The 18,211-nt window shown below is 35.9% G+C and overlaps 2 long non-coding RNA genes across 2 annotated transcripts in view; one reads left to right on the plus strand and one right to left on the minus strand.

Annotated features, from left to right (window-relative positions):
- LOC103878255 overlaps positions 1–14,678 on the minus strand; it is a 93,148-nt gene extending 78,470 nt beyond the window's left edge. The window contains exons 1-3 of the long non-coding RNA XR_002517542.2: positions 14,595–14,678; positions 4,533–4,660; positions 2,230–2,319 (exon numbers count right to left, since the gene is read on the minus strand). This is a non-coding gene — a long non-coding RNA (uncharacterized LOC103878255). The remainder of the gene's footprint in view (positions 1–2,229; positions 2,320–4,532; positions 4,661–14,594) is intronic.
- A 178-nt stretch (positions 14,679–14,856) lies between these two features.
- LOC103878252 overlaps positions 14,857–18,211 on the plus strand; it is a 165,265-nt gene continuing 161,910 nt past the window's right edge. Inside the window, exon 1 of the long non-coding RNA XR_002517541.2 lies at positions 14,857–14,932. This is a non-coding gene — a long non-coding RNA (uncharacterized LOC103878252). The remainder of the gene's footprint in view (positions 14,933–18,211) is intronic.

Consider the following 18,211-nt stretch of genomic DNA (forward strand, 5'->3'; position numbering starts at 1 on the left):
ATGTTTTACTGCTTTTAAGTGATACTTTTTAATACTATCACTACTACTCCAGAGTTTTGCTTTCACAGTTATAAAGTTTTCTAGAAAGCAAATTTTAAAATCTGACAACCATAAATACCTATCATCAAAATGCTAAAAGGAAATAGAGGATTATAATTAGATTTAAGGATTATAAGAATTATAATTTATTCCTGCAAGTTCTGTTCCAGATAAGAATTCAAAGGGGTTATAGAAATAGCACAGAAAATTTGGCTTAAATCAGACTTCTGCTTCTCATCAGCTTTGCTGCTACTTAGAATTGCTAACCCTCAGCTTCTCTTTCTGTTAAGTAAAAGAAAATAATACTACTCAGAGCGATGATGTTAAGAAAACTGGAAGAAATATTCTCCTTTATCTCCATGAGGAGAAGAGGCTACAAATTTCTGCCTGGTAAAATTTTGGGTTCCAAGGCTGACAATTGAGTGGTCTCTCAACACCATATATTATAGTGTGTGGATAAAATTGCTTAAGTGAGTATCCAAAGGGGTTTCCTAGTTAGTCTTGACATATACTATCTAAAACTTGGCTACATTATTAATCAGAGTTTGGTCTGGAAAATTAAAATCATTCTAAGTATTTTACCCAGAAAAGAATTGAATACCAAGTGTCAGAGGCTCACAAAGCAATTGGAAGAGCTGTTGGATGTTGGAGAGTAAAAGTCAGGACAGCCTCTGCTAGCTTTCAGCTAGCTGAAAGCACAAGAATTGCGGGGAACCAGCACTGCTGAATCATGTCTGGACATTCCCAAACTACTGTCAAAACCACATAATTGCTGCTTGCTAGAGCCCATGTTCCTGCTGACCACTGCTGGGGAAATAATTGCTTCTTCTCTCCAACCTTCTAAACATCATGTGAGAACCTCTCATTGATTCCTACCCAAATCAGAAATCTGCTAGCAAGGAAGCATAGGAAAAGTATTTTCTAGGCTTCTAGCCTCTGAAATATGAGAGAGAATGTAGAAGAGAGCAGAAATGCTAACGAGAAGCCCAAATCAAAGACTAACAAAAAATAAAAATAAAAAAAAAATCATGCAAGCAAACAAAATGACTCATAGGGCAAGGAAAAAAGGATAAGACAAGAGCATTAAAATATATGACAAGAGCATTAAATAAAGGAAACTAAGGCAGAGCTATGGTGAAGGACAAAGCTAGGACAGCCTCCAGGATATTTTCTGTGCTGGTCAGAAAACTCCTTTTCCCTTTTGGGGACACCCAGGGACAGCCAAAGTGGTGTCTTGATACACAGTGCAGTTAGGTGAGGGGTTTTCCAGATAATATGTACAGCCACCTTACTTGGTCAGCCTGCCCAGTATTTCATATCTCCAAGGCAGCCCCTGGGTTAACCTGGATCTTACTGTGACCATGTTGCTGAGATCAGAGCACCCTGGGGAAAGGCAGCAAGCATTGTAGCTAGAAGGTATTCCACTGTGAACACTCATCAAACAGGGTCACTCTGCTAGTCCCTGGTGTATCAATATTACGCAGAAATAAAGGAACAAAACTATAAGTTTCCTCCATTTATCCATATCCACAGTGGCAAAGTTTCCCTAAAATCTGAGTTAAATTCCATTTTATAGCATTGAAATGCCTCTTAACTCTCCTCTCACCATATATTTAAGGATCTTTTCCTTTTTTTCAAGAAAGCAATAAATGGTAATACCTTTTCTTCAGAAAATCACATCAAGATTTGTATATACCTGTTTTCAGAAGGATAAATTTCCTGTTTTGTAGCAAATGGAATATATGTTTGCAAAGTTCCTTGGAGACCCTTAGTTCAAAATCCTGCCAGCTTACTTTTCAATGCCAACCTCAAAAAAGGGAACCGCTTACTGATCTCGACTTATTTCTTTCCTCGGGAATAATAAAACAAGTCAGAAAACGGTTTACTTAGAATTATCCTATGGTAGACAAGTTTGTTTCTGGGTTTTCACCCACAAATGCAGGAAATGAGCAAACTCATTTTCCCTTTTGGGAACAAAGGAAAACCTGCTAGCACTTTTGGAAGAATTCACCTCACATGCAGTGAGCTAAAACCAATGTGATAATACCCGAGTGTTGTGTGATGCTATTGCGAATAGAGAATAAAAGGCAGCAGAATAATTCCTTGAATGGCTCCCAGATGCACTAAAATTTCTGTCTCATTGCTTATCCCAAAAGAATTTGGCCTAGTCAAAACAAGGGACTTACTTACCCCTGCCTTTAGCAAACTCCTAATGAGTCTTCTAAGAGTGAAAGTTCTCTATCCGATCTCTCAGCTGAAAATATTTGCCTTCCCAAGCCGCTGTTAAGGGAACAGAAATATAGTTAACATAAATTGCACCAGGAGATGGTAAAACACAAGTGTTTAGCAATGGGGGCTATTTAATGGGCTTCAGCTGTTCCAGCTCTACTCATTGCCATGACCTGAGGGTATAGGTACCATGGGATCCTTTAATATTCATTGCCAGTCACTGTTACACATTTCTAATACTTTAAACAGGGCTATAAATATTGTTAGTGTTATTATTTTCATCTCACAGTTGTGACAACTGAGGAACAAGGCAGCTAAGTACCTTGCCCACACAGATACTAAGTGGGCAAATTGGGATTAACACCCAAGCAGTCTGACTCCAGAGGCCATGCTGGGACCCCTTGGGGCACTTGCCCAGGTTGTTAAAGCAGCATGCACCCACCCACAAACTTAAGGCAGGTGCTATACATCATTTGCCAAAAGCAAGTTCCCCACCGCCTAGCCTAGGTACTTGGTAGCAGCTGATGGCAGGCTGTGAATGATGATTTGCTTTGTGAGATGAACTCCAGAAGACTTCTGGTAAAACCCATCAATTCCTAAAGACTCGAGACCTGGGTCCACATGTATTCACTACCAGACAACTCCTCTTGTTTAATGTACTCAGTAAGTCTCCTGACCTATTTTATTACAAGTAAGATCAGAACATATTGTAGCAGAGAGGCCAGTGATGCTGCCAGACTGTAGGTAGTAGCATGGCCCATGTTCTACAGAGTGCTCTTTGGGGCAATCTAACCTGCTCTTTGCTGACACCAAGAGGTCCAGGCAGTATGTAAAAATGAAGCTACCCGGCTGGACAGACTGCAATGCTAAGGAGATCATATGTCTCAGTTTATCTGGGAGTCTTGGTTTAGTCCTGCTATCCCAGTGTAGTTATGAATAGCGTTTCCTTTCACTTTCAAGTCTTCCAGTGTGAACTGTGGATAGCTACATGACTCTGGGCATCTTCCACCTCTTCATACCTATAGCCAGGCGGAGCCCCAAGAATCTGGCTTCTTTGAGAGAGATGAGCTACTGGTTTAATCTTCTAGATTTCAGGGACTCAGGAGTCCCATGGATACTCACGCCTAATCAGAAAGCCTGATGACATCAAAGAGTTCATCAATTGTGTGTCGATTTTTGTCTTCTACATTTTTTTCAGAGAGTTTCAGATTAAGTATGAACCATTCAGAATAATTTTTGTATATATATTTCTCTCATCACACATGCAAAGCTGCTTTAAAAAAACCACTATTGTTTACTCTCTTCTTCAGGAAGTCTTCATAGCATAACATGAAAAGGACATGCACATAGCCTGATTATATATTCATATGAAAAGTAAGTCACTCGAGGAAATTAGGAACAGATTTTATTGACAGGGATAAATAAAAATAACACCTGAGCCTCTCCCCTCATCAGTCACAAGTCTTAGCGGCCACTGGCCAAATGTATCATCTGTTACTAGCAGTCATTTGACTTTTGACATTCATTTCTTTCAGTATAGAAATCTTTGAAGGAAGATCTCCAAGCATGCCTTACTGACATTCTGGAAAACGTTGCACCTTAAACCATTATCTAATATCTTATTCATTTTTAGTTAGGTAAGTGGCAAAAATGATACACTAGGTTAGAAGGAGTAGAAGGATGACAAAGGACAGGCCAGTTTAAGAAAGGCTTTGTTGTTAGAGAAAAGTAGAAGAGACCAAATCTAAGCATTGTCTGTTTCAAAAATGTGATTAAGCTCATGTGTGCCAGGCACAATCTCAGTCTCAGCCTACAAATTCTGTTACTGACTCCTGCACAATGTCAACCCCTCTCCTCACCTTCCAGCCTGCATCGGAAGTAACCTCTATATCCACATAGTGTCTAGCTCCTACTCCACTGGTAATGTGGAGGAGGTGTCGAGCAGCTTTCCATCTGGATGCCCAACCAATGGAATTTACTCACTCAGACATTTAAAAAGCCCAAAGCATCATTGACCAGCTTACATCAAAAATCTTTTGATCTGTGGCTTTAGAAAATTAGTGTAGGTGTCAAACCCTGAAGAATGACTTAAGCATGCATTTGATTTAATTTCTACAACCCTCAGGTCTGAGACTAAGATGGACAAAAGCAATAGGCAACACCGAGTCTCACCAATATGTACCACTGGGGTAAGAAGCCTTCAGCACTTACCCTGTCTATACACCCCTAGCACTGAGGCCATCAATCCCTTGGGCTTCACTTACCTCTGCTTTCCTCACCTCATTCCACCCAGCATTCTGTTAAACACCCTGTGAAGCTCCTCCAAAGAAGCCCGAACTCTGGATGCTTTTGCTAGGAGATGCTCCTTGAGGAGGAAGCCAGGACTTTGATTCTGGAAAAAAGGGAAAAAAAGTCTTCCGTATACTGGAGTTGGTGCCCAGTACTTCCATTGCCTCAGCCAGACTTTATGGGACATTGCTTTTTCTTTTATCCTAAGACTGAATTTTAAATCTGACTTGTGTAAAGATTGGTGTTTTTATCAAATGTTCTATCCCTTTTTGACCCACACCAGAAATCATTTTCCATGTTCTTACTGGAGAAGTTTATGGGTCTTCTTCCTTTAGGTTTAATGGTGAGTAATAACTGTGAGGCCCAGCTGTTCTCCAGTCCTTGTTGCCCAGACTATTTTATTTCTGTAGCAATCAGGAAGAAATGCTTTCTGTTCAAGCTCTCTTACTCTCAACTCAGATATGCAGGAGATAAAGCACAGTCAATACATCACTGTTAATTCCTCTCTTCTAGAATAGCCCTCACTCATACCTTCTAGCTTCAGTGTGAGAAACTCCATTAAATTCCAGCCATTCTTGCTTAATGTCCCCACTGCCTCTTATTCCCTAGGATGTGTAAAAGAATTAAATACCTCCATACCTTGAGGCACTGAGTTTTTCTTTTCCAGTTTGAAACTGGCTTGTCCAGTATTTTTTCATCAGGTTGACTCTAAAAGGCTAGAAATCATAAGACAAACCTGCCCCTCAACTTCTAAGAGGACTCAGACCTTGGGGCTCCTCATTGGTTTCCCTGCTTTTCCGGGGACCAACATCCCTTTTGAACATCCAAAGCAAACAAAAATGTACATGTTTTACTCTCATTTGAACAAGAAAATAGCTATATATGTAGAAAAGATTTCTCATATGAATGTGCAATTAAAGATTAAGGGATTAAAGTAATATTTCATGAACTTAATATTTAATTTGAGCTTGAGCCTTGAGGAAGAGGTGGTGTTTCACTCTATAGTAAGAAATAATTTTGCCTGTCATTTGTTTAAAATAATAAAAAGAAGAAACAAATTAGTGAACAATTTTCTTTAGTTTTTACAAATATATTAGAGTCTATTGTTTCTGAATATGAAGTATACTGATTCTGAATATGGAGTATGTTTCTGCAGCAGCAGCTGTGACTGTCCTGCTTGTATTCAGCCTTTGAAGAACAAGTGGCTATTGTAGGTATTGATTCTATGAAGCTATATAATTTATGAAACCCAAATATTAAAATTATGACAATAAACTTCAGTCTACACTTGACCCTGTGCCCATTAACAATAAGATGGATGAACTGAAAATGAATGGAGGAAACCTGGGTCATTTACTTTCCTACTACACAAGGAGCCTTAATCCTAGGCGATTTGAACAGAAAATGCTCTTTGCAACTCTTCTAGTCCAAATATAACAGCTAGGTTTCATTTCACGTTTTAACTTCTAGGGAAGGAAGAAGCAGAGGAAAAACATTTAGGAAAAAGTCATTTACTCAAAAAGATGGTTTGCAAGGGAGTCAGATTTTTGAATAATCGTTTCATCAAATAAAGACAGAACATATGTTTAAAGGAAAAACAAAACTGCAAAATTATCAGGTTATCAAATTTACAGTTAGTCTGTTTATGGTGGAAAAAAAACAATGTTTTCCCATTATTATCATATCCAAGAATATCCTGACATGGTGTCAATTGTCAGCATTATGAAAGACAAGGGTGAAGGTGTTTGCATTAGGAAGTCAAAACTTAGGAAGCCAAAACTTAGGAAGTCAAAAACTCAGTGAATATCTGAGCTTTCCCTAATTTTGAGACTAGAATTAAACATAATAACTCGGTTATTATGGCTTGTGTTGAGGTGCAAACTTTTGTTTTTGTTTGGTTGGTTCCCTGGTCTTGAGATGTGATGTAAATTCTTACCTAATATGGAGGCCTGCCAAGAAGTCAATCTTGCTTTCACCCTCCAGACTATCAATGACAGTTGTTCAAGCATGAAAGATTCTAAGATGCCTCATTTGGGATAAGTATATGTTGTAATATTTGAACAGAATTTTCTCCCATAAACATGAAAAAAGTTAAGCAGGACCATTTCTACCATTTTATTTTTTAACTTCTACTCAATTTGAATGCCCTTCTTTTACATATAAGAAGGAGAGGAGTAACCTGGTAAAAATCATACATCAGATAATATAACTCTGACTTGAAACTAGGTGTTCTAATAAGTGGCCCAGCAAACACATGGTAGAGAGTGAGGAGGAAAGGGACATTTATAAATATTTGTAGGATAAACAAATTCTCTTTTCATTTCACCAAGCTGAATGCACTACAAAAATTAAAATTGCCATATCACACTCTGGAGCTTATCCATTCAGAGTAATTATACCTACTCTACTGTAATGATTTCTTTTCCAATGTAGAGAGAATTGATTTTTGTAAAATATCAAGTTGAATGATCCTTGTGTACAATATGATCATTGAGTGTTCGCTGTATGAAGGAACTCATGTGGTTTGCCAGAAATCTCAGTGTGACTCTGGCTACATGGTAAGAGGTAGAATGCATGAATTATGTGAAGTAAATGCTGTGTGCTCATTACATGATTCCACACAAGGTTGCTATTTCTGTCCGACTTCTTATGTAAAGGGTCATTTTTTTAATTTCCAAAATTTTGGTTTTTTATTTCTATTTGGTTTCTTGATAGTTTTTTTTCCCCTGTAATGCATCATTAGCTTAGCCAAGAGTTTTTAACTAGTTTTGCCTCAGAGTGCACAGATTTTCCTGAAAATGCACTCAAATAACATGTTCCTTGCATCTTTTCCTCAGAGATGAATTGCCTTTTTCAGTTTGAGTCTGGCAAACCTAGGGCTTCTTACTCAGCTCCAGTCCCACCCCTTAGCAGTGGAAAGGGGCCAGAATACATATTTTGCAGACTCTTGCCAAATCAGCTGCTGATGTAGTTCACTTACTTTTCAGGCCTCACCACAGATGGCAAATCCTACAGCAAAGAATGTGTTGAGACCAGAGGGCCCACAATAACTGGCAATTCACTGTAGTGTACTCAAAATCAACTGTGAACCCTGAACATCCTCTGCATGAAGTAATTCTATTTTTAAAGTATTACTATGAGATTTAAGAACTTTAATGCTTAACTCCTTTTGCACATTAATATTTAAACATTAAATAATAATTGCATTCAAAAGAAAGCCACTTCTAACAAGAAAAATACACTGTTTTGAAAAGGGGTAAGAATCTCTTTGGAAGAATAATGAGAAAATGAACAGGAGTAAGAGAAAACTGTAGCCTGAAAGCTAGTTTCATTGACTCTGCATGAGACTAGAACATACTTAATGAATTTCTGTTTCTTTACAGACAGCTAATTAAAGTCCATTGACAGATTATAGCATTCTTGATGTTGGAGTGAACATATATAAAAAAAATTATATAATGGACTTCAAGTCTACTATTTTTTTCTTTAAAAATGTGTAAGAAATTAAGGTAGCATTTTTTTGCTTTGCTAATACCCATGCTATTTTAAAATGTAATAAAAAATTAAGAGAAGAGTTTTGCTGCACTCTTAGAAGACATACTCTATTTTCTAAATATGAATATAGTGGTTTGTTCTATAAATTCTATTTCCATAAACAAATATTTAATATTTATATGTGAATGTTTCATCAAAAAGTCCTGCATTTGTGAGGTCCTGGAAAAATATATAAGAAATATCTTCTCTGAATCTTTATTCTCATTATAAAACCCACTGAAAAATGTATTGTTCATTGAGCTTTTCATTTATTATTAAAATACATACTATATGTTAATTTATGTAAAAGATGACATTATGAGAACAAGACTGTGACTCTCAACCTGTCCCCTATGATGACTGGAATTAACAAAGGGATATTAAAATAAGAAAAATTATCTAGCTCACTATGATGAAAGCATTCTATGAAGATTATGTCAAAAGACTGAGGAGTAAATGCTCCCAAACCAGGCAACACTGTGGATTAATTTTCCTCACAGAAAGTATTTTTAGTGATATGAAAAATGACTCTCAGCTCACCAAGATTTTCACCATTGTGACTGGACATTCTCACCACAGAAACAAGGTTGCAGAAAATTAAATCAGCAATGTGACATATATTCTGGGAATGCAAAGAAAGATCAGAAAGATGCAATAATAACCAAAATTAACACATTAGGTCTGAAGGCCAGAAATTGAAGCCCTATTTTATGGAGACTTCATTTTTCTAAACATGAAGTCAGAAAAAATGAAAGATAAAAATATTTCAAGATAAAAATAATAGACTGAATTAGCAGAACAAGTAGGGGTGCTCACGGGGGAAGACGAATTCTAAACTCAAAAGGCATACTGAACACTTGCAGAAAATAATAAAAAGAATAACTACATATATTTTGGAAGAATTCTTTAATTATACAAATTAAGAAAAACCCTACAAATATTCATTCAGAAAAAGTTGTATATAATCTAGGAAAGAAATTTCTTCCCACCCTCAAAAACAAATCTAAAATACCATACGACAATGGAGCAACATCTAAAGAGTTTTAACGTGGAACACTTTTTCAAGATTTTTCTTCATGTGTGCAAGCACAAGAAATATCTTCCTCGTTCTTACATATTTCAGCATGTCTATTACTCTTACATCTTTCCTAATACACATATTAAACCCTGCAAGGAAAACTAAAGAAAAAAGAAGATGCAATGATTTCATCTATTCAAAATAAATCACCCTCAAACTAAGCAAATATATTTAATAAAAAATACATCATGACCAAAAACACTAACTACTTTAAAATAGGTCATAAAAGAAAATTATGTTATCTAAGTCAATGTCAAAATAATTTTAGAAAATTTAATTCCCATGCTGTGTATAATCGAAATGAAAAAAGTTATTTCTTGACATGTTAAAACATAACCATTCTGAATTGGATCATCATATTTAATGAAGAAATTATTGAAGCATTTTAATTAAATTTAGTAAAATAAAAAATAAAACCAAACCAAAACATAAACATAAAGTTACTCATAACTAAATCATTAGTAAATATTTTTCTAATAATACTAGCCTAAACAAAAAATAAGAAAAAAATGAAAAGGTATACATTTTGGAATGAGTGAAAGGAATTCATGAGCGAAAGCTTTATCTTGTATCAAAGGAATGTATCCCTCACTCCACAATTGTACCCCTTGAAAACCTATTTCATGGCATAATTTTTATTCTATTACTAGAATGAAATAAAAACATGGAAATAAAACCAGTCTCAGACCATTATTTTTTGAATATGCTAAGACATTTCAGGACAACCAGTAACTAAGCAATGCCTAAAAATAGGAAAAGATCATTAAGGAACAGCAACTGTGTATTTCTGGTATTTCATTTGCCACGGGTGGGAGATTTTCCAGCAGGCACATGAAAGAGGAAGGAAAAATGACACAAGAACTATAACTGCCACCTGACCCAGAAACTTTATGAATTATTCTGAGAATGGTTCGTGGGTTATCTTTTTAAGAATGATTTAGGAACATGTAGCACGTCACTTTTAAATGCTGAGTGAATCTGACATGATCAATTCTCAACATTAAGAAAAAAATTATATTTGGACAAATTGCATCTCATCTACTGCTTCTCAACAGTACCGGCACCAGCAATATTAAAGCTTTTAGCAAATTGACCTACAGTCCTGTGTCAGTTACCTGGCAGACATCAGAATGGAGGCCAAACAGTGGCCATTGTTTTATGTATTTTGACTTTTTAATCCCTGTGACTGTTTTGTACAAGAAACTTGAGTTATGTCCCAGGTATTTAATGTTAATTCCATAACCATAACCCTTCTAGATCAGCGTGCAACAAATGTCTAATATTTTTTACTTGATAGACTCTAAAGAATCAAGTACCTAAATAAATTTAAGCTGATTTTGCTAACAGCAACATCAGAGAAATTACCTTGTTTCTTGGCAATTTTAGTTTATTATAAAATATGCCCAGTGCAGTAAACCATTTTACTAATTTTTACATCAGGCTGGTACTGAAGGGCAGCCTCATCTCCTAAGCCACGATGATGAGCTAGGAACTCAGGACTCTTAGATGCACAGTTTTCTACAATTGGTGGCTTTACTGAGGTCATCACAATCAGTTGAGAAATCCTCTGGGTAAGCTTGCTTTGATACAAGATTATAGATGCAAGAAAAGTGGGATTTGTGTACCTATCCTTACTCTATTGTACTTCCTCTAAGAAGGTCATTTGCTGGTTTCCTGGGCCATCTACATCCAATTAGATGAAGGAATTCTTCATATTCAATTCCTTTGGGTTCTGTTCGATTCTGGGTCAATTAGTGTTTTTGCCATATTAGGCATAGACAATTGTACTTACATCTAGAAAGTTTTCTTTTCTACACTGCATGTGTCTAGGCTGAGATTTACACATCTTTTGCAGGATGTGCTTTTTACTTACTTCCTATTACAAGGCCAGATGTTCTCATGTTTGCATAACAGATTAGGTTCCTCATAGAATTCCTGGTATTCTTTTCTGGATAGATGAATTGAGTCAAATAGAAATTCCCTTAATGTTGATGGTTCAAGCTGTTTTAAGGCTTACGATGCAGTGACATATACAGTAATATTTTGCAAAGTTAATTTTGATATAAAAAAAATGAGGGACAGAGTGGTTAGGTGGCTTCCCAAGGTCACAAAATCAATAAGGAGGACAGCAGGAATTAAAATGGCATGGTAGTTTAGAATCTATATGCCTAAATACACTGAGATTCAATGAGTTTTACTCATCATGTCTTTGTCATCATTCCTTTATCTTGTACTATCTTAACATATTTTTACCAGGACTTTCCTGGGGTTGTGTAGGCGGGATCATTTTGTTTCTATTAAGCACAAAAGATATTTGGCAGGGACACATTAAGGAAATAATAAGTTAAATAATGGAGAATAGTCACCCAGACTTGAAGCAGGCAGAATAGGTATATCTCAAAGCAGATGTATCCCATCAAGTATCAATTTCATCGATCTATTCTATTGATCGTAAATAGGCTAGACAACATTTCATTGAAGGAAATTGGGGGATGACACATTACATTCTGGGAAGTAAAGTCCCAGCAGATAAAGCACTTTGTGAAAACATATTCAAAAAAACACTAGTAGCAATTCATGGAGGTGATCATTCTTATAAATTATTTAATGTGTTTGTTGTATCACAGAAACAGAATGTAGGAGGTGAAGAAATTCCCATCAAAATCTATCAATGCTACACTAAATGCATTCCTGTTAGAAAGTGTAAATTACCTTGAGAGTTGAACTCATTATCTTGCCCTTCAGCTATTGGTATGAGAAGGAAATTACAATATTGTGATACTATAGCAAAGACAGAGTACCTGCTCAAGATGAAGTTCCAGCTTATTTATTGGTAGGCATTGGGTCTGTTTGAATCTCCTCATGTTCTAGGACAAGGATGAGTATGTAAGAAGGTAGGTATATTGATTGATACATGATAAATTAGATAGAAATTAATAAATAAGAAAAAATGAAAGTTAACATGTACATTATTCTAAAGAGTTAGAGAAAATAAGTATTAATACATCGGGAAAGAATTTGCTATAGAACAAAAGGAAATCTTTAAGCATACTCACACACCTTTGTTAGGAAGTTAGAAAACAGCATTCAATGAAAGAGTAGCAGAAAGATGAGATAAAACTGGATTACAAGGAAACTCAAATTTAATAACAGAATTAAAGAGTTTATTTGAAGCAAAGAAGAGTACATCCAGGTAAAAATGAAATCAGTCATTCAGAGGACAAAATAGAAATAATTCTTCCATATCATTTTAGAGTGCTTGTGTTTTTGTTTGTGTGCACAAAACTGTGACTGCACAAAATAAGGCAGAAATGTTATCAGTGATGATGAAATCATTCGTGGGTTTTATTTTTCCCTTTTTATACTGTGTTTTATTTTATAAATATTTTGAAAACAGCCAGTGCTATTCAAATAATCAAAATAAATACACATTATAAAAAATGTGATAGTAGTGCAAACTCATAGAGATCAATTGTCAGAGCAAAACACATGGAACAGATTTTAGTACAGCTGTAAGAAAAAACTGCCAGCTAATGAAAAACTGCATACGTTTTTTAATGTTCAGAAGAAAATTAAGTTAAATTATTATCTTACCTTATACATGTAAATACATAGTAAATGAATCAATTAATTAAATGGACATAAGCTAGAATAAAACATATTATACTATTTGACTAATCACTCTTGAGGGAGAATTGTAAAGCATAAATACAGTAAAAAAGATGGCGTCAAGCAAAAGGAAAAAATATATATAAATATATATTACATATATTTTAATAAAATAATATATCGTTAAAACTGCTAAATATAGAAAATCAGAAATCATGATAATCATTAACAAATATTATAAAATTAAAGAAAATGATATTAACATGAAATATTAATATTTATGTATGATATTGGCAAAAATTTTAAAATCATTTTTCAGATATTGGGCATAAAGCTTCTAGTGGAAATGGATATTGGTGAAACCATCTAGAAAAATAAACTGGTGAAATGTATAAACAGCAATTAAAAATTTCTATCATTTTGAACCAGTAATCCAACATTAAATGTTTTATACTTAAAAGATATTAAGAGGTATCCACAAAAATTTATATTTTTAAGTGTTTATACAACATTATTTATGATGGTAAAAAGTAAAAATAATATAAATGTCCAAGTATAAGAAAATAATTACCTGTTAGTATAGTCAAATGTTGGAATCAGGTAATAATTAGAAACTAATTTTTCAAAGAATATTAGGTATAAAATTTTTATAAGGTGATATTACATGACAAAATAGCAATATAGAAACAGCAAACAGATGGTCCTCCACTTACGATGAGGTTATATCTCCATTATAAGTTGAATATACAGTTAGGTTGAAAATGCATTTAATACACTTGCCCCACAAAACATTATAGCTCAGCCTAGACTACGTTAAAAGTGCTTGAATACTTACATCAGCAAAATCATCTAACATCTGTTTTTTGATAAGGTATTAAATATCTTATATCTTATGTAATTTATTGAACAGCCAGGCGCGGTGGCTCACGCCTGTAATCCCAGCTCTCAGGCAGAGGCGGGAGGATAGCTTGAGCCCAGGAGTTCGAGACCTGCCTGGGTAACATAGTGAGACCCCGTTCTCCACAAAAAGGAAAAAAAAAAAAAAAATTTATTGAATAATGTACTGAAAGTGAAAAACAAAATGGTTGTATTGGTCCTCAAAGTACACTTTCTACTGAATGTGTATCACTGTAAAGGTAAAAAATGGTAAGTCAAACCATCTTAAGTTGGGGACCATCTGTGTAAAATACAGTAGTTCTTGCTTATCTGTTGTTTTACTTTTTGTGGTTTCAGTTACCCGTCGTCAACCACGACCTGAAAATATTAAAGGAAAATCCCAAAATAAAAAATTCACAATTTTAGATTGTGGATCTTTCTCAGTAGCCTAATGAAATCTCTTGCTGTCCCTCTCCACCCCACCCAGGACATGAATCATCCCTTTGTTCAGCGTATTCATGCTGTATACACCGCCTGCACTTTGGTCACTAAGTAGCCATCTTGGATACAAGATCATCGGTCATGGTATCACATTGCTTGTCTTCAAGTAACTCTTATTTTAGTTAATAATGGCCCTGAAGCAAAAGAGTAGTGATTATGGCAATTCAGACATGCCAAAGAGAAGCTGTAAAGGGCTGCCTTTAAGTAAAAAGGTGAAAGTTCTTCACTTAGTAAGCAAAGAAAACAAAATCATTTGCTGAGGTTTCTCAGATCTAAAATAAGAATGAACTTTCTATAAAATTGTGAAAAAGAAAGAAATGTGTGCTAATTTTGCTGTCACACCTCAAACTGCAAAAGTTACAGCCACAGTGTATAATAAGTGTTTAGTTAAGATGGATAAGGCATTTAATTTCTGAGTATGAGGCAGCCAGGTACGTACCAGCGGGTGCCGGGAAAACTCCAGCCGGCCTGCGCACTGGGGGCAGCTTTGGGAAGTTCCTGCCCTTTGCCGCGGAGAAGAGCCTGGCTCCTCCTCTTCCTGTGTGGAACCTGGGATTCAAACCGCCAGGCAAAGCGCCCTAGCAGGGACTCTGACCTAGTGAGTGTCAGTTTCCCGCTTTTCTTTCTTTCCACCCAATAAAACCGTGTCTTACTCATCATTCAAATTGTCTGCGAGCCTGAAATTTTGTGGCCGTGGAACAAAGAACTCCGTCTTTAGCTGAACCAAGGAAAAGCCCTGCAACAATTTTGGCGCGCAACGTGGGGACTTGAGAAGCGGTGAGTGAAATAGAGACTCAAACACTCTCACTGTGGTTTCTAAGCCTTTTCATCCTGGGACTTGTGAGGGTGGGGGAAACCATCCCCCACCCCCTGTCACTCCAAGGCCTTTTCGTGGCCTTTTCCTTCCTTTTTCGAGTCACATCGGTGAGCAGCGGCTCCCCTCCACCCTCCCATCCTTGCCACGGCTGGGACTTAGGGCCCAAGGGTCCCACACAGCTGGCGGGCTGGCGTTTTCCACCACATCTCCTGAGGCTTCCCCTTCCCCAGCCAACGGGTTTTACTCCATCAGACAGTGATTAAGCTTTTCTCCTGGTAGAGGAAACAGTTGTATAAGAATAAGAGGTTCTTCTCTAGGCATTTTTAAACCTTTTTTTTTTTCCCTCTTCTCTACCCTGTCAGCAGTTAACCTTATTTTTTCCTTTTGGAAGACATTTTACTAGGCCAGGCTCCGCAGCTATCACTGTTTGTACTCTCGGCAAAGTTTTGGTTGTCCTACTGTGTGGTAAGACATAGTAAAATTATAATATTTTGGTCTGAGACAGCATTTGAAAGCCCAGGGTGGCCAGGCGCGCTGGCTTCTGCCTGTAATCCCAGCACTTTGGGAGTCCGAGGCGGGTGGATCACGAGGTCAAGAGATTGAGACCATCTTGGCCAACATGGTGAAACCCCATCTCTACTGAAAATATAAAAATTAACCAGGCCTGGTGGCACGGGCCTGTAGTCCCAGCTACTCGGGAGGCTGAGGCAGGAGAATCGCTTGAACCCGGGAGGCGGAGCTTGCAGTGAGCCGAGATCGCGCCATTGCACTCCAGCTTGGCGACAGCAAGACTCCGTCTCAAAAAAAAAAAAAAAAAAAGCCCAGGGTTTAGATGGCACTTTTACTCTAGTTCAGGACCTTGTAATAGACAACTCAAGGGAACGAGTGAGGCATTCTGCTTCCTATGAGCCCTCAAGAATGATGTCCTTCTAACATTCACAGTTCCACTGTTTTGTGGGTCTGCCTCATCATCATCAGACAGTTTTAAATGTTTGCTGCTTCTTCTACATCCTCTTCCCACATCTGAATTAAACTATCCTTAGTGCCTCTTCCCCTTTCCCTTTGGCGAGACAATACTTTTTTTCTTCCTTGCACAACTTTACCGTCGTCTTCTAGGGTCATCTAACCCCATGAGTGTGGCCAATGACAGCACCCCATCCCCTGAGCCATAGAGGCAGACCTGTGCCTGAGATCTGAGCATTCATGGGAATGACTACCGCCCTTGCTTTTTTGATGGGTTCAAATGCCAACAAATCAATCAAAACACTTCACTGAAATTTTTCTGATTGAAGTGAATGGAGGAGAATTTCCCCACCCACCATTTCTGGGTGAGTTTGAAAATATATAAGCATTGATTCTATACTCCTGAGGTTATTCCATGTGAGAGAACACAGAGGAAGCACAGATAAACAAACAGCAAGAAAGAGACTGCTGACAGCTTTTGGAGGCTGGAACTATTTATACCAGGGTTATCTATCTCATCTTTTTCTACAGATTATTTCCTTAGATCAGTTTTTTGTTGTTGTTGTTTTACTTAAGCAGGTTTAAATTTTCAAATGAATACTGTCCAGTATAACACACAACCTCATCACGCTTAATTCTACCAAGTTGTGTATGTTAACTATGGCTATTCTATTTAGACATAGGAAAGTTTGAAACTCACCCTCCTAGCCCATGCTGGCAATTTTTCCAATATAAATAAACATTTCTGCTCTCTCTCTTTAGCCTAGAGAATTTTCATAACCAGAAAGAAATGTTCTTTTGGCTATAAAGTATCTATAGGTTATAATGGCAAGAACAGTATAAATAATAAGACAACATATGTTTATTTTCAACAGTAGTAATCAGAAGATTCAATATACATTTCTAACACTTTGGAGGATAAATTATAATAAAATGGCTAGGGAGAATGTAGATGATACATATAAATCTAGTGAATAAACTGCATTAAATATTATAAATTGCAAAAAGATTTGGAAAGTAACTTCTTTTCTAGTGCCCATGGATCACTTATAAAAATTGATTGTGTATCAGAGAAGAGAGAACTCCTCAGTAATTACTTCAGAGCAGGTTTTAAATACTGAGGTTTATGCAATAAGTAACTACTTATGAAATGTAAAAATATTCAATCATTTATATATTTTGAATCACTATCCTATATAACTCTTTGTTCTAAAAGAAATCAAAATGGCAATTCTTGGCATTAGGATAAGGATAATAGTACACAACCAAATCTGTGGTTCTAGTAAAAGCAAAAATCTATGAAAAAGTACACCATTAAATACATTAATATTAGCAAAAAAGAGGAATTATCTAGATGTTCAATTAAAATTATTTTTAAGTAGAACAAAGTATTATTGGAGATAAAGTAAGGCTGATGAAGTGGAAAACAGAATTCATATAGTTATTTGCTCCCACTCATATACCTAACAATAGGCAGGGCCAAAACATCTTCAAACACCATACTTTTGGTGTAATGAAATGCTTCATTATACCTCATCTAGTACAATCAGCAAAAGAAAGGGTACATGTATACAAAGACAGTCATGGAAAAGTCAAATGAAGAAAAATGTTTGTTGATTTAAAAAGAATAGGCTCTCCTTTACAACATATAAAGAAGTAAATTCCAGGTAATTTTTTGTATTATATATATAATTATATACAATTATATATGATTACATATACAATTATGAATGTAATCTATAATTATAGAACACATTAAATATATATAATTTAGAAAATAATATTTTCATACATTAAGCTGAGTGAAAATTTCTTATGGAGGGAATAAAATCCAAAAGTCTTAAATGAAAAAAAGGAATATTGTGTAAAAATAAATATTCTTCCATGGCAAAAGACATTGAACATGATTGTTAAGAAAAAAGGAGCTGATATAATGGGGAAATTTTTTGACATGTATGTAGACAAAGGGTTAGCAGTTCTATACACCAACTGTAAATTCATTGTAAAAGAAGCAACTTCAAGAAGTATAATTGGGAAAAGAAAATAGAAAACAAATTCATGTGAGTGGAAATGTAAATAATGGAAAGGGACAATAAGTAATGAAAAAATATGTTCAGGCTTGCTGATAATCAGAAGAATGCAAATTATAAAATGAGAATTTGTTTTTTATCCATCAAACTGGCAAAATTTAAAAGTATGGTAATATTAAGATTTAATATTGGATATAAGGAAATGGACAGTCTCAGACATTACCATAGTGTAAATGAAGTATCTGG

The sequence above is a fragment of the Papio anubis genome, chromosome 13 (assembly GCF_008728515.1).
Source record: "Papio anubis isolate 15944 chromosome 13, Panubis1.0, whole genome shotgun sequence".
NCBI classification, from domain to species: domain Eukaryota; kingdom Metazoa; phylum Chordata; class Mammalia; order Primates; family Cercopithecidae; genus Papio; species Papio anubis.